The sequence below is a fragment of the Phalacrocorax carbo genome, chromosome 2 (genome assembly GCF_963921805.1).
Source record: "Phalacrocorax carbo chromosome 2, bPhaCar2.1, whole genome shotgun sequence".
NCBI classification, from domain to species: Eukaryota; Metazoa; Chordata; class Aves; order Suliformes; family Phalacrocoracidae; genus Phalacrocorax; species Phalacrocorax carbo.
Window position 1 is genome coordinate 105,890,028 of NC_087514.1, and position 16,318 is coordinate 105,906,345.

At 43.2% G+C, this 16,318-nt stretch overlaps 1 protein-coding gene across 2 annotated transcripts in view; it reads left to right on the forward strand.

Annotated features, from left to right (window-relative positions):
* Positions 1–16,318, forward strand: part of TNS3 (tensin 3) — a 232,147-nt gene that overhangs the window by 32,644 nt on the left and 183,185 nt on the right. The window contains exon 1 of one of the 2 annotated variants that reach the window (XM_064443797.1): positions 1,106–1,386. The exons of the other annotated variant lie outside the window; for it this stretch is intronic. The gene's annotated coding sequence lies outside the window, so the exon portion shown is untranslated. Of the gene's footprint in view, positions 1–1,105; positions 1,387–16,318 lie in introns of those variants that run through there. 2 annotated transcript variants of the gene reach the window in all.

A 16,318-nucleotide genomic window follows, 5' to 3' on the forward strand; every position in this document is an offset into this window, starting at 1 on the left:
ATAAAAGCAATAGAGTAAGGCATCTATTCCTGTTCAGGATTCAATTCCATGAGCTTGTTTCTGGATCAAGCTACAAAGAGGTCATGTTCGTATGGACACACCATTTACATGGGGTTCTTCTCATAAAAGGGATGTTCAAATCCTTTCCTTTGTCTGTAGTGATATGCATCCACCACTCAGGTGAGGCCCCAGCTATCAGCTGATAGTGAGATCTGGGTTAGGCATCTAAATCCTATTAATAAAATTCCACTTTGCTTCAGTGAATATTTGGTGGTGGGTTTTTTTTTTAAATGCAAGGAATGAGCCTCAGGTTATGCCTGTTTCAGCTAAGTTTCAGGGTAACTGGGGATTAAATTCTTCACCACAGGAAGGATGTGGACTCTCATTCCTTGCCTCTGGGGTGAGAACTCTGCTTTCTGAAATGCTGAGCAAAAGGGCAGTAGTACCTGTTTCCCCCCTGCCCTGCTCTGTGGCTGTTTTTGATGTCATGCAAGTTACCCCATTCTGCCAGCAGCAGAGCTGGAATCCAGCAGGTCCAGAGGACAGTGCCTCGTTTGTGGATCCTGCAAGAACTCCAGGTGCAGAGCTGCCCTTTCTTGAGCTACCTCAAGGGAGAGATAATTCTCGGTGTATAAACAGCATAAATGTCAGCGCAGTGAAATACCGTACTTGCACGAACACGTGTACACATGGAATCTATGGCCTTAGGCGACGGCTGAGCTGTGATTTTGGGGACCATCCTGGCACCTCAGATGCTGCGCGAAGGAGCTGAGGGCGGTGCGGGTCCCCCGGCACGCGGCTGGTTTTGGCCTCGTTAGTGTGGCCGCTCTGCACGTGGCTGCCCAGGGCCGTTGAACTCGCTCCTGCGCCGGCAGCCATGGCCGGCCGGCCCGGGGAGAGGTAAGTGCTGCTCTCCCAGGGGCTGCGACTCCCAGCCTTGCACTTAAGCTCAAAGCCGCCGAGGCGCGGGCTGGGAAAGCCCAGCTTTGCAGGGGCGGACGGGGTGTCGGCGCTTCCCTCGGACCAGAGCCTCCCCCGCCGCTCCCCAGTGCTGAGCCCCCCGGGCGGGAGCCAGGCCTGTCCCGGGGCGGGGGGCGAACGACACCCGGTGTCGCCGCCGCAGGGCGATCGCGGTGGGGCCCGTCCCGGCGCCGCTGCCTCGCGTCCCCCCTCCCCTCCCCGAGCCGGGAACGGTGCTACGCGCCTCTTCCCCGCCTCCTCCTCAGCCTTGATCGAGGCGCCGGAGGTTTCTCCCCGGCGGGAGGGACCGTAGGAAATAAACACGAGTGTGTGCGGCGCTGGGGGAGGGGGATCGCCGCTCCCGCTCTCCAGCCGAGCCGCCCTGCTGTGCCGTGCCCAGCTCTGCCGCGGAGCCGGGGGAGCGAGGTGAGCTTGGGCGGGCGGCCGTCGGGGGCTGCGGCCGTGGGAGCGCGCCCGGCCGCTGCGGCGGCGCGGCGCTTTGTTCCCGTCGCCGGGGCGGGAGGTCCGGGAGGCCCCTCGGCGGGCCGCGGTGCCTCCGCGGCGGGGGCTGAGGAGAGGCGAGCAGGCCGGGGGGCCGCGTTGTTGCCTCCGGGGCGCGTTGGGTTGGGGAGGGGCGTAGTTGCCGGCAGCGGGCCGGACGCCCCCGGGGCTTGGCCGCCTGGCCGTGGTGGTGCGGGCCGATCGGGGGTTGGGGCGGGCCAGCGAACGGGGTCCGGAACGGTGTTCGCTGGGGGAGCGTTCAAGGGTTGGTGTTACGGGGAGGGCAAAGGTGGCGGAGCGCCTCCACGGGGAGGTGGGATGGTGGCGGGCTGGGGGCTGCGCCTTCCGTAGGCTGGGGCCGGCACGGCGCTCCCCTGTCTCTAGCCGGGCTGGGTCGCTCCGTGTCGGGCAGCCGAGTGGCAAGGCATGCGTTTCTCTCCTGGAAAGTTACTAAAACCGGCGCGGTTGGCAGGCGGGGGAACCCCCGGTTCGGGGCGGAGGCACGTCGGCTTCTCGGGCCGCCGCCAGCCCCGGCCGAGGCTGCCCGAAACCGCAGCAGCGCATCTGTTCGGTGTCTGCGGTAAATGGCCCGCGTCTCGTCGTCCCCCCCCTTTATCTCCCGATGCCCACCTTACAGTTATTGGCAGTGGTTCGCCATCACCGGCTAAAACTGCCAGTTGTGTTACAGAAAGGTCAAAATCTCTAGTTCACTGGTGCTCTTCTTAGATAAACGATCCTCGTGGATGATCGCGGTTCAGGATCTTTGTGTGCCTTCTGACAACTGCCCAGGTAGTGAACAGCTCTTGGCATCGGAGTGCAGGCTCAGGCTCCAGAGCTGTCACCCTCCAAGCGAAGATGGTCTCTTGAGTAGCAAGGAGTTGTGCCTCAACCGAGCATCTCATTTCCAAGCCTAGGGTTAGGTGATAATTACAGCATTGTGTGTGATTTGAACTTCTTTTTTGAATGCTGTTTTCATGTTAAACAGTCTATTATTTTTTTGCGTCGAGGAGTGCCTGGTGATAGTCGTTAACGTTTGTAATAACTGTTTACATTCTACTAGGTCTGAAATGAAACAGCGATGAGAGCCGCAAGGGCTGTAGCTGTACGAATGAGGCTTTGGGTCTATTTTACGCGATGTTTGATAGGAAACTTCTGGATACTGCTCAACACCATGACTGATTACAGATGGCTTAAGCTGGCTAATTTTTAAAGGAAACTGCTGCAGTTAGTTAGTCAAGTTTATTGTATAGAAGGCCAAGTGGGGCTTTTGCTGAAACTAATGAGATTCTTGATGACTTTGAAGATGTGAAATAGAACCTCTGAAGTATTGGAAGGAGTGGGTTTTTCATCCTATATAGCCAAAAGGGGTTTCTTGTTTGTTGTAATTAAATTGATTACTTCTAACAACTAATGCTTATTGGAAGGCTTAATTAGTAATTTAATTTGTTGGAGGTACAGGTGCTCACGAATCAGTGCTGCATTGCCAGGAGTTTTCCATGAGTTAAATTAAAAACAATCCATTTCATTTCAGCATATTTGTGTATGTGCCACAGGGGATGATTATTTAGGGAAGGCACTGGCCACAAGTGGTTTAATCAGTGTTCCTTGCAATTGCTGACAGAATCCAAAGTACCTTTCTGCAGTTCAGACTTAGTTTTACTGAACAGCTGTGATATTTTGGGGATGTTGTTACCGTTGGCATTACTTTCTTTGGCCTGCTCTTGTTTCCTGATAATGCAGAAAATATTTATAGCTGGAACATAGAAGAAGATCCCTGTTGTGTGTTCTTTGTCTGTGCTGCTTGCAGGGTGGCACATGAGTTCATCCCTCCAGCTTATCTCTCTCTTTGACCATAAGCTCCATGGCTGGCAGAAGGTGTGGTATCACTGAGATAGTGATACGATAGTGCAGAAGATTGGAAGAATACAGCAATTTCTTTTGCGTCTGACAAAGCTGATGGAGAGTTTTTCAATCTCTTTTGTGTCTGACTTTCCTTCTCTGGAGATGACCAAAACAACAGAGAATGAAGTGGTATTTTGGAGACATTGGTGAGGCTTATTTGGGTAAAACATTATTAGCATAATTACTTGTGTGTCTCCTAAACATACTCTTTAACAAAAACAGAGGTGGTAACCAAAATAGCAAGCAGTGCTAAAATTGCAGAACAGGTGTAATGAAGGAAAACCAAATGTGGTCAAACATTTGCAATAGAAGGAAATTAATCTAGAAGTCACTACAAATACTACCAGAAGTGTAATGGATGGTTAGGCATTTAATTTTAGGGCTTAGAGTTCTCTCTAAGAATAGTGAGAATTTCTAGTGGTGTTTTTCTGGTGCCCAGTTGAAGAATCAAATTATTAAATCATTTGCATGCTGGAGGGATCTCCTCTTCCTTACTGAGTACCTATTGAGAATGTACAGTTCCTACCATAGTAACAAGTGCTGAATGTGCTTCACAAAACTTGTCAGAAATTGAAAGCTTTATTTTTCTCCACCGAAGAAAAAGTGTACTGAAACAGCTTACGCATTACTACTTGTCATTGTGTTCTTGGAATATGAAAAATGCTCTGCGTTCCTGTAAGTACAGCTTTGCCACACTTTTGGCCTTGAACTGCAACCTAAAATATTGCATGGGTGGTCTGATTCCTAATTCTGACACTGAGTCATTGAGTGACTGATCACAGTGGAAGTGTTTACCCAGATGTTAAGTAAGGTACTAATTTACCTCATGTTGATGATTTCAAAATTAAAATTAATTGTTTGAGTGAAATAGCACTGTGGAACAATTCCTGTTGTTTACCATTCAGAAATGTCAGACCTTTTTAGCACTGTGGTGGATTGATAGGCTAAGACTGACCAGCAACAAGAAAGTGAAGCCTGGAAAAGAGAACCTTGGCAGGTCAAGTTAACTGTAGCTGCTGTACCTTCCACACAGAGGGCTCAAAAATGGGACTGAAAGTAACCAGAAGTTACCAAACCCTAACAAGAGTCTTTATGTATCAACTACACATCTGAGCTATTGCTGAAGAACCTTCTCTTGGGAAGTCCCTCTTGATGGAGACTGTCCAGCCATGAAGGAAGATGTGCGTAATAGGAAGGGGTAGGGGACACGAAGTGAGTTAGTGGTTCAGGTTGGGTTTGGGGTTTTTTTTGGGGGGGTGGGAGCGGGGGCGGTTTGGATAGTTTTTGGCTGGGATTTTTTTGTTTATCTATTTTGGTTGGTGTTTGGTGTAGTGGTTGTTTTGGTGGTTTGGTTGTGGGTTTGGTGTGGTGGCTTTGGTCATTTTTTTTTTTGTGGGGGGATGGGGTGGGGGTGGTGTTTTTTGGGGGGGGGGGGGGGTTTCTGTTTTGTTTCTCCTGGCCTTAGCACCTTTGTGGCTGGAAGGTGAGAAGCAATCCAAGTGACTGTACAGCCTCTCTGAAAGTCAGTTTTGTCCCTGCTTAATTGTTTCTTACAATTAAGTAACAGTGATTTGCATGTAAGTATTTGCAGGTGTTTAGCAGAAATTTTTTTTTAGTGATGGGTGGAGGATAAGGTGGGGGGAAGCAAGCATCCTGGAAATGCCAAAACTTTAATAGCTGTGACAGGCCAGTGTCCCAAAGTGAGGCCTGCCATTTGATGATGAATGAAAACTGAGTTTCAGAAAAAACAGCCTGGAAGATGATATTTCTCACCTGGGGATAGAGCAGTCTGCTACTCTGCCCCTTGTAACACCCCTAGCACTCTAACAGTAGTGTCCTTCATCGTATTCATTTTGGCTTTTAAAATTAATCCTTAGTGCAGTGCTTGGAATGGCAGGATAAACATAATGAGCTATGTCTAATAAATGAGAGGGTGAGGAGGTTTTCATATGTTTAAACTATCTTTATGGCAGTGTGGGAGTCTGCGGTGATAATGGTAATGCACTTCATGCATGTAAGTGCTCCCTCTCCCTTTTTTCCCCACCTGATTTGGTAGTCTCCTGTATTGATACATTTCACCATGTAACTGTGCTTTTAAAGTCACTAATTTATTTTTTTTTGCATCAGTTAAGAATATAACTGGACCTGCACACTCAGGTCTTCTGAGTTCAGGCAGGGGTTATAGCTGTTCAGTGCTTGATGTATTGAGGCAGAATTTCCATAGCCTGCAGGGTCTGTTGTAGTGATCTGCCAGTGATGGGAAATTAACATTGCCTTTCTTCACCGGGACTAGGTGTTCACCTTTCTTTTTCCTTTTTCTTTCTTTCTTTCTCTCCGCGCGCCCCCCCCCCCCCCCCCCCCGTGCTACTATCTAATTACCCTGCGGGTACAGACCTGTGTGATAACAGAATTGAGATAATGAATTGCTTGAGGCGTAAGGTGACAGATTGATTTGCAGTAATGTAATGGACAGGTGTGTTGATGCAGCCTGCTTCGAGTGCACCTCCACTGGAAGAGATCTGAGGAAATTAAGCAGGCTTGGAGGCAGAGGAAGGGAAGATGCTGTTATGTCTTTGTATTCCTTAAGCTACATAGACGCTCTTTTAGCTTTGGGGATGGCAGAAGCAGGATGCTAATCCATTTAGGAATGTATTTATTTGTGATTTTGGAGAATAAGAGAGAGAGTGGTGGTGTATGGAGATCAGTCTGTTAGGTTTATGTATTCAGGAGGCACTTCTAGAGCTTAGCTCTTTTATGTAATCTATCAGTCTTGCACTGATTTACTGAAAGACAAAGGTAGTGGTAATATCTTTTAAGCCTTAACCACACAAATGAACAAAAAAAATGTGGAGTTGAGGTTATCTTTTTTTTTTCCCCTCCCAGTTTGTTGAAAGCTGTGTGCTTGTGGACAGACTGAAAAAGTGAGTGATCATGACTTTAACCTGCAGACTTTTTTTTTTTATTAAAACGCTGTAGTATTTTCTTTTTCTTGAAGGAGTTAATTTTGGTTGGGTAAACTGTGGAATCCTGCAATAGAAGTGAATTTGTAGTTCTTCCCTGTGCTGAAAAAAAATCAGTAGACCTTATATATGAGAATTCTAATGTATCGTTCTTCCCTTTTGTCCCTTGCCTATCATTTCTCAGATTATATGTTTAGAAAGCGTATTTCCACTGATCAATAAAAGAAGTGTATTTACAGCTGTCTTTTTAGATGAAATAAAATGCGTTGGCTTCCTTCTTCCATGGGTCTTTCTATACTTGCCATTTTTCTGCAGCTAGTACTACCAAAATTCATTTGAGAAGGTAAGGTGAAAAAGGAAGCCACTAGTGTGTAATTTGGTGGGGGCTATTTGCATTTGCATAATGCTGTCGTGTTGGATATGAGGGTCTCTGAGAAATATTTTCTCTAGCAGTGTTTTTTTTGCACCAATATAAAAAATAAAGCACGTTGCACCTTCTGTCTTTCAGCATGAGAGTCTCTCAGACAAAAGCTTCAGGGTTTTGCAAGGCTTCTTGATTGCCAAATTATAATACTTTTATGTCATAATCACCTGTATTGATCCTGACTGATTAAATTTTGAGGTTTTATTCTGCCCTCAGATTTCTGTATCTCTGTTGTAGTGATTCAGCAGGTGGTTGCAGTTGAAAGTGTTCCCAAGGACACTTCCTTCTGGCTTGCCATCTTTTCTTTGGAGGGGATGAGGAGGGCCCAGACAGCTGTGTGCTATGTTCTGCACCTCCTTCCAGCATGCTGGTCAGTGGCAGGTTGCTTCTTGTCCGTGGCTGCCTCCTCTTCCTCCTGTTCTCTGGCAGCTGCAGTAGCTCAGTCCTCTGTACTGCCTAGCATAAGTCCTCCTGTTTCAGGGCAGCAGCTTGGTTTGAAGTGGCCAGTGGAGATGACTTGTCGCTATTGGGCAGAAAAGTTGGTAGTTGGGAGGGTGGGGGGAATTGAGGGCATCCCACTGGGAAGGAGGGCTAGGGGAAAAGTAAGTTTTGGGATCTGAGACTAGACTATTGTAGAATTCAGTATTCATGGAGCCGAGAAGAGACAGGTACTCTAGCACTCTTTTTGGGGTGCTTATCTGCATTATAGAAGCAAAGGAGAGCAGGAGCTTGAACCTGAGCCTTCTGCATCACAGGAGAGTGCACTGACTTAGAGATCCTATGGTCTTCCCTCTTTCTATGCTGTGCGTGCAGACACCCCTTCCCACTTTGGTGCTATAGTATGAAGTGGAATTGCTGTACTAGGAGAGGCTGAGAGGTGCTCTGGCCAGGCATAGCTCAAGCATTCCTGGCTGTTTGATACTAACCACAAGCTACTCTGTTAGAGGTTTCTTCTGGAGGTGGAGTGGTTTGTAACACACAGCTCTAGCAGTGTTAGGCTCAGTACCACACTGTGGGCGTCCTTGTTTTCTGCCCTTCCTCGGGCTAGTCAAGGGGGAGGCATGATCCATGTTCCACAGCCTTATATGAGTTTTCCCCAAATTGTAAAGGAATTAGTTGTGGAAACACAACTTGTGTGCCTCCAAGCTTTTGTTTTGTCTAGCTTTAATGATTAATAGGTGATAGTGGCTTGTTACAGGATACTTTCCTAGCAGTCACTGTCCTGAAAATAACTGTGAGAGCAAATAATATCTTTGTGGGTATTGTGTGCTTGTAGGTCTGGGAACGTGTGATTTCCTGAACATATGTGTTAGCTTTTGTTTACCTGGTATATCTGAGCCTTTCTATAGAGCTTGCAATCCAAATGTAATTTTTTCTGAATTGTTCATGCTGTACTTTTCCCAAGTTATGGGTAATTTGCCTTTTTAACTTCAGCTGCCTGCATTTCAGTAACAAACTGTTCCCTTTGGGTTTGATGAAGGAGTTGTTATCTGATTTTAGTTCATAAACACACAGCCTGTTGCTATGGTCAAGAAGTGAGAGCCTGGAATCTGACTAGGTCTATGGTTAAATTCATTGCTGTTGATTTTAGTATGTAATCAATTTAATTTGTTTGAAAAACCTCTGAAAACACTTCCTTATGAACACAAGATATCTCACTTAATTAAAAATAAGCCTTTCCCGAGGTGTGCTATCTTTTTTGCAGTCATTCACTTATTTTTGCAGCTATGAGCAACTCCCAGCCTTAAGAATTATTTTTATTTTCAGATTTGAATTGGAAGATGACAAGTCAAATACAACTTATGACCTATTACTGCGGCTTCTGGGGAACCTGGCGTTTCCAGGGACAGTTTCAATAAATTAGGGTATTTGAAATCAAACTTTGGGGAGGATGTATGTTTTTAGTAGTAGACTGAATTTGAAGTAATGAATTTTTAGATTAGTAGATTTCAGTCAAAACACTGAGATTATTATTAGTGTGATTCTTAAAATTGCTTCCTGCTTTTTCCTGTCTAGTCTGAATACTGTATTTTTTTGAGCTGTAAGGTAATGAGCATCTAATACTGCTATTCTATCTTAGCTGCTCTTGCTCTTTGACTATGGTTTGTTGAAAGCAAAATTGTATTTTTTAAATATCAGAAATACACCTGTTTTTAGAAAGGCATATTTAATCCATAACTAAAATATGACAAGTAAATACTGGCAAGTCTCATACACTTTCTTTACTCTGGAAAGAAGTGACTGACGATAATTCTGTAATCATTTGCAAAAAGAGTTCCATGTTTTGTGCTTTTCGTAACCTTGCAGGTGTTCTCATTCAGCAGATACTCAACAGTGGCCTTGCTGCAGCTGGAATCCAGCTGTTCTGCATGACTTGGAGAACTTTTCAGGCAGTATTTTTATGAATGCCTATATTCCTTTACTTGTCTTATTTCTTTCTGTCTTATATATGTGGTTACTTCAAATACGTTGGAGCTATCCTGCCACTCCTTTGTCTGTCTGTCTGTACAAAAGCATACTTAAGTGTGTAGGCTTAAATCTTGTGTTAAGATTGTAAGTGCTGGACTTTTCTCCAAGTGGTGGCTTTCTTGAAGCACAGTGGATTTATTGTTAGAGTTGAAGTGCATCATGGGATTTGTAGTTCTTGCTAAAGCAACTAATCTCTAGAGAAATTATGCCAGAAACCAGCTAAAACTCCATCCCCAGGAAGCACAACAGTAATGTGCCAAAAATCTTTTGGCTTTTGCTGTGAGTATTCTTTTGTCAAATACCTGCTTTCTCTGCTGTGCAAAGGTACTTTGAAGAAAACAGTCATTTTTAAATCTGCAGTTTTGACTTTTTATTTCTATGTAACTGAAACACTTTTTTTCCTGTGTGTACGCATGCTGTTTCTCTCTATTTTATTTTGGAATGCAGATGCTCATTCTGTCCTTAAGCGATAATAGCTGTTCTTTTTGTATGTTAGGGACAAAAAGTGTGTCAACAAGCTGACTTTTCTTGAAAGGCAGAGACTAGGTCATGAAGCACCCCAGCTTTGATTATTGCAAATTTGGGAGCTAATTGGGAAAGAGTGGCTGTGTTCAGCTGTGACATCTGGAATCTGCAAGTACAGAACAGTATTTCTGGGGGAAATCAGGACTGAAACGTTGATTCATAGTCTAGTTTAACATAGTAGTATCAAAATACTCAGTGATCATTTGTTTAAAGAAATATGTTGCCAGAAGGAACTGCTAAATAATCAGAAGCATCTTTGAAAATTGTTTTTTAATAGCTTGTGCTTATTTGAGAAGGGGAAAGCACCTTGTCATACCTAGTTTAATGAATTAACACTTCATATAAACACCCAGTTGGGCTGGTTAGTGCCTTACCCATGTGCTTTTAAGTCAAACTGTGCATGCAGCAGGTGTGAGATTTTAAGAAAACATAATTATTCTGCGTAACAGAAAACATGGTTAGGCTGAGCTGGTATGAAATGTGAGTAATGGCTATTCTTCCTTTTAATAGTTTTATTTTTTTAAATGGGTTTTATTTTGTTTTTAAAGAACGTGGTGACTAATGCTTGGAGCATTGGACTGAAATTCAAGCAAAGCAAACTCTACTGTTAGATGTTTTCCATGTCACTGACTCATGCTGCTATTGTCATCAGTGACATCGCTTGAAATGTAAAATGATACACAGTGAGCGAGTTTGACACTTAGCCTCATCAGGATCCATTTTCTGTCTGTTTGGAGGTGATAATCATTCCTGCCTCTTGTAAAGCAACTTCAGGTTCTCAGGTGTCATCTGCGTGGTGATGCTCATTGTTGCTTAACTAGGTGAAATTGTGCATCTTGTGCTTAGAGCAGGGCTGTGGGTGTTGCTGCTGTGGGAGAAGAGGAAGGGAAGGGCAGGGCCCTGCCCGCTGGGAGGGCCAGTGAAGTGTGCTCCTTGGGGAAGCTGGGTAGTTCTGCTAATAGGGGTGGGCAAGCTCTTAATGGGCACAGAAATCCCTCGCAGTTCCTTTTAAGCTTGGAGTTTAGGAAGAGCTGAGTGCTGGAGGGCCTTGTTACTATTAAGAATCAGACCCTTGCGAATGAGAAAATGTAGTTTCTCTTTCCTGATGGCACTTCTGAGCTTCGAGTTGTGTTCCTCTGCTTTCAGCTTTCATTCTGAGTATCAGGAATGTCATTCCTTTCCTGGGCATCCTAGAACAATATTTTTTCTGCTTCAAGTCATTCAGGGAAATGGACTCTTCTTTTACAGTTTGAGTGTAGAGGGTGCATTGCCTGTGTAAACTTTCTTGGGTTGTTCAGTTTATTTGATTTGGTTTGCCCATGTGGGTGCTGTTACAATTACTTATAGTTGTTCCCTAATGAATAAAGGCTCTGAAGACATGTAGAGCTGAGAAGGGGAAAACATTTCAAAATACAAGAGAAGTGTTCAGGCAGAATTTTTCACTTTGTTGTACTTGAAGTGGGGAGGGAAATGAAACATGTCTGCAGAGCAAATCAAGGTTTTCCTATGAGCTGCTAACTGTCTTTTGACAGCTCTCAGAAGAGTGGTGAGCTTGTTCCATTTATTTCTTAATGGCATCAAATTGGGCACCAGTTTTATTTGTTTTCCATGGCCATGAAATTTGCTGTACGTGCTAATAGATTTGGGAATTTCAGTTCAAGTAACTCTGACTTACTGTATTCATAACTGAAGTTCTCCTGCACTTTCTGAAAGAAAAATATTAGGTTCACATGAAGATTGAATGCAACTTCAGTGTGATATGGCTGATATAATGAAGTATTTAAAGTATTGCTGGATTCCTTAGTTAACAAAGAAATTTAATGATTGGGAAGCTTGTGAATTCACCTGACTGAGGTTATAAGAATACAAAGTGAGGATTTCAGATTTAGGCATGTTGCCAAGAGGCACAGGCAATTTCCTAGGTATTGTAATTATTGCTGAGCAGCATTCAACAAAAGAGACAGTGAGTGGGAAAGCAGAGGAAAAATGAAAATACTCTTGCTTAAAAGCAGTATGAAGAGGCCTATAGAAGAAAGGAAAGACCATTTCTGTGGTGAAATTTTCAACCTGCATAGGTCTTTGAATAATAGCTCCTAGGAAATACAACAGTTGAGATCGCTTTGGGGACACAGAGTCTATGTATGCTGTTGTGCCTTTTTGTTGATGGAGATTAAGAATTGGCAGACCTGAGTTATGTGTCGTTCAACCCAGACTGTTGTGTACTTCATGAGTAAAAAGAGTGTTTCTTGATTGTGTTTTGGCTCTTTCAGTTATTTGTCTCTTGCCAGGAATCAAGAGTTAATTTTTTAGGGTGATGTATATGTAATGAATAAATTGGAGGAGGTTGTGACAGATGAACTTTACACATACAGAATTCAGCAAGGTACTCTGAAGAATAATACGCTATTTTGCTGTAAGGTCTATACCATGTGGTAAAGTATTTCAAGATGCCTTTTGTATTTCTCTTCATTATTTAATAATTTTTTTCAGGTTTCCTGTATTCTATTAGTTACCCATGTTGTAGAAATAAGATTATTGGTTAATCATGAATATTTGTATACAAATTTGTTTCCTAACCAAATGACTGAAACTTTCTGAAGGGGAAAAAGAAATATACTAGCTCACTGAAAGAAAAACCAAACTTTTTCTTCTATTAATTCTGATGTTCATATACACAGCAGTGCTTCCAAAATTGTGATATAATTTTACAAACCAGTCCTCTGAGTACCTCCTCCTTTATTACTAGCTTTATTTTACAGGTGTAGCGAAACTGGAATACTGCTGACATTTCGAGTATGTTCATGTACAAATGTATTAACCTTCCTTCCTGTCTGTTACATCATGTGTTATTGTGGTATCTGGACAATTTATGCTCCTTCTCAAAATTACTTAGCTGTATGTCATCCCAGTCTTAAGAAAGCTGGTATCTCCATTTAGATCCCAGGTGCACAGCTGCATGCAAAAACTAAGCCATTTGTCCATGTTTCCCAAGAGGTCTGTGGTGAGGCAGGGAGGTTTTGACATTTCCAAGATCCAAATGGTGGGATGGTAGCTGAAATGGTTTGTGTGTTGGCTCTCTTTCCATTTAATTTTGTGTATAGCCTCTCTGTAAAGGAGGCAGTGGCAAACTTGAGTGGTAATGAAATGAGAGGACTTCAAAGCCCAAGGATGGCTTTAGCAGGTGGAATTTGAAAGTAAAGCCCCTGTTCCCAGTCCACCACTTCCTTCCTGTTAATGCTGCTTGGCACAACTCGTGTTGTTTCATGAGTTGTTGGAGCAACTTGATATCAGCAGCTTGTAAGCGAGCCGCATCATTCCGTACGCGGCAATTTCCCAAATTATGTACCCTTCAGCATAGTGGAGCTGATGGATGTAATGTGAGCGATAGCAGGATAGATTTGCTTGTAAACTCCGGTAGCATTGCCTCCATAATCTGGCCAATGTTCTGATGTAGTGAGAATTGGCTGTACTATTGTTAACTCTTGTAGCTCTTACCAACCCCATCTGCTACTAGGTTTCCTGTTTCTAACACTTTTTGTGAAAAATAGGAATTTTGATGCTCTGTAGGAATGAAACCGGGCCAGTTATGCTAAGCTTCTTTAGGCTTTTTTGGAAAGAATGTAGCTTTTTTTGTCCATAGTTTAGCAGAACAAGAATCTCTTTTCAGGTCCTCTCCAAGTCATGATGCCTAAGAGGAAGATGTAGAAGAGTTTAATATCACAGATGCCCTTTTGACATCTAACTAAGGTATTGTGTAAGATACAGTTGAGCAGTGGCAGCTTGAATGTGAGTAATATCCTGGAAATACTAGAACAACTACCTGTCGTATTTTGTGTATTTGCTTTTCCTAATATCTTTAGCTTCTCACATTCACTTTTTCCTGTTTATAAAGCAAATTTTCTTCAAAGAACCTGCATTAGAGATGATAAATACTACTTCTGCTGTTTTAGCATTTGGAAGGAACAGTCATATCTCTTTGTGATGCAGGTGCCAATTCCAACCTGAACCTGCAGTGAATCTTTTTGATGAAGCAAAGTATCATGTTTGATAGACAATGGGGATAAAATCTGCATATGCCTGTCTGGGGATGGAGGGGTAAGGGGGAAGAACATAGTTTTTTCAAAGAGAAAAGGAGGGTGTGTGTATTCTGGAGAGTATCATATTAATCTAAAAGAGGTAGACGCATTCTTTGAGCTTGACTTTTTGCTCTGGGAGGGACTGGGGGGACGTAATGTGTGTGTGGGGGAGGGGGGAGGTGGTGAACATTCCTGGAGGGGATTAATTTTGAGGTGACTCAAACAGACACTTTGATCCTTTCCATCTGCAGGTTGGCTTGTTTTAGCTTGTTAATATATGGATAGCAAATTCCCTCCTTCCTTTTATGTTTGGAAAATTGCTCGTAGCCCACACATGGCTCTGTAATTGGGGAGAGATTGTTCATTCTTGCCTGCAGGAAGACATTTCTCTGTCTGCTGAGCTGGAGTTCCAGACTAGATAGAGGAAATCCAAGAAACATGTAGATGGGAAGCTGGGCTGCACAGCCCTTTAAGCTATGGTTCTTGAAGAAATGGCTGCTAACCTATCTGTGTTTGCATCCAGAACACCATGTATTCTGCAGGGTAAGGGAAGTAAAATTGCTCAGTAGCACACTGAGCCTCCCCTGTGCCTCAGTGTGTAACGGTGTGGTTGCCTGTAAGACTGCATAGAAAGTCATATGCATAGAAAGCTTCTGTGCATACTGCATAGAAACCTCAGTGAGTTCATTGATAATCCTCAATAGTTAAACACTCTCATAAGTATCATCAGGTTTTTGTGTTTATTTCAATTTCAGACATATTAAATATATTTAATCATTCCTACTCAATTTAAGGGACCTTAAAGTAGACAACGGTTTGGCAAGATTGAATATTATGCTCTGTTTCTCAACCAAACTTCTTAAAGATTGTTAAACTTGTGTTCTGTTGAACTTGTATTGCCCTTCCTCCTCTCAAGTTGCTTTTTTAAGTCAAGATTTTCCAAAAGACTCAGGATTTTCTTCACATTGGACTTTCTTAGAATTCTGCCTGGGTGCTTAGCCTGCAGGTGAGATAGCACTGGTCAGGTTACAGAGAGATTTCATCTCCTACCTCTTCCCCCACCCCAGAAGATGCTTTGGGAAGGTTTGTGTGTGTGCATGTGTTGCTTGGAACTTTTTGTCTCTCCTGGGGGTATATCACGACACAAGTGAAAATTTTATTTCTTGTTCAAGATAGAAAACAGCAGCACATAACAGCCAGAGTCCTGGCATAAGCTTATAATATTTATTTAGTGGAATTTTTCCCTCTGTTGCTTATACATCTACATTTAAAGATTCTAGCGGCTTGCTTTGGCTTGGAGTGTTGCAGTTCTCTCTGATTATTTTAAGGTCTTACAGTGATTGACCAAGGGGTCTGGCCATGTTCCATGTATAATTTCAGTCTGATTAGATGCAACACTATTCCCTTATCTACCTACTTTTGTGGTTAGTGGCTCGTTCTGGCTGCTTTGGGGTCCTAAGGGAAGAGTACAAGGACTCTTCTCACCCACTTCACAGAGGCCTTTTTAAAAGAAACTCTAGGGGTGATTTAATCCACCTAAACTCAAGGTGACTTTTTGTCATTTGCTGGTGGCTGGGCCTCTGCTAGGAGGAGTTTGTATATTTGAGGTTAAATTTGAGTAAACCGAGTAAACCATGAGTTTTTTTGTCTTGCATTTGACCTTCATAGGTGATATGGTAGTGTTTTGAAAAAAGAAGAAAAAAACCTGACTTATCCTACCATTTTACAGGGGCATTAAGTAGTTCCTGATAATGGAATTATTTTTTTTAACAAATGTATCTTGAACAAAAGAAGCTGATGACTAATGCAAGTTGAGTAATCGAAAGACCATTAACTGTGTAATAGCTGCAAAAGTGAGGGTTTTTTTTGAGAAATGTGTTAGATATCATGGGGATCTTTTGAGGTCCGGAGGATGATTGCATGGTGCTGTCTGTGGAAATACTTGCTTCTAGATTTAGATAGATCAGTCAACAGTGAAGAAGAAGTCATAGTATAGGTCATGATGTAAGTGCTTCTGTAGGTTATAAACTCATGTTGGCTGTAATGCTTGGAGATTATGGCTGCTATAAATAATGGCATGAGTTGGACAACTGTAAGTGTAAGCCTAAATTCCAGGTAGTCTGATTCTACTAGAAATTTTCACTTAGATGACCTTGCAGAGGATCACCTTTCCTGCCTGGAACTGGGGTCACTGGAACACTGAGTTGCATGAATGAAGTCTTAATCTCGGTTCAGGGAGCCTTATGTTTGGGGAATACATCACATAAATGAAGTCTATAAGCAGTCCTCTCCTTTTCACAGAGGATGCTTCTGTGACCACATTCGGACACAGATAGTCAAACACAGCCATTTTCCAAAGAGGCAGAGTAATAGAAAGATCTTAAATGTTCTGCAAAATGTCATTTTGACAAGACATTTCATTTAGTCTGAAGGCATCTGTCTGTACATGCAGCACGTGCAAACAGCAAGAACAAAAAGGGCCTCTGTATGTTGTTGTACAG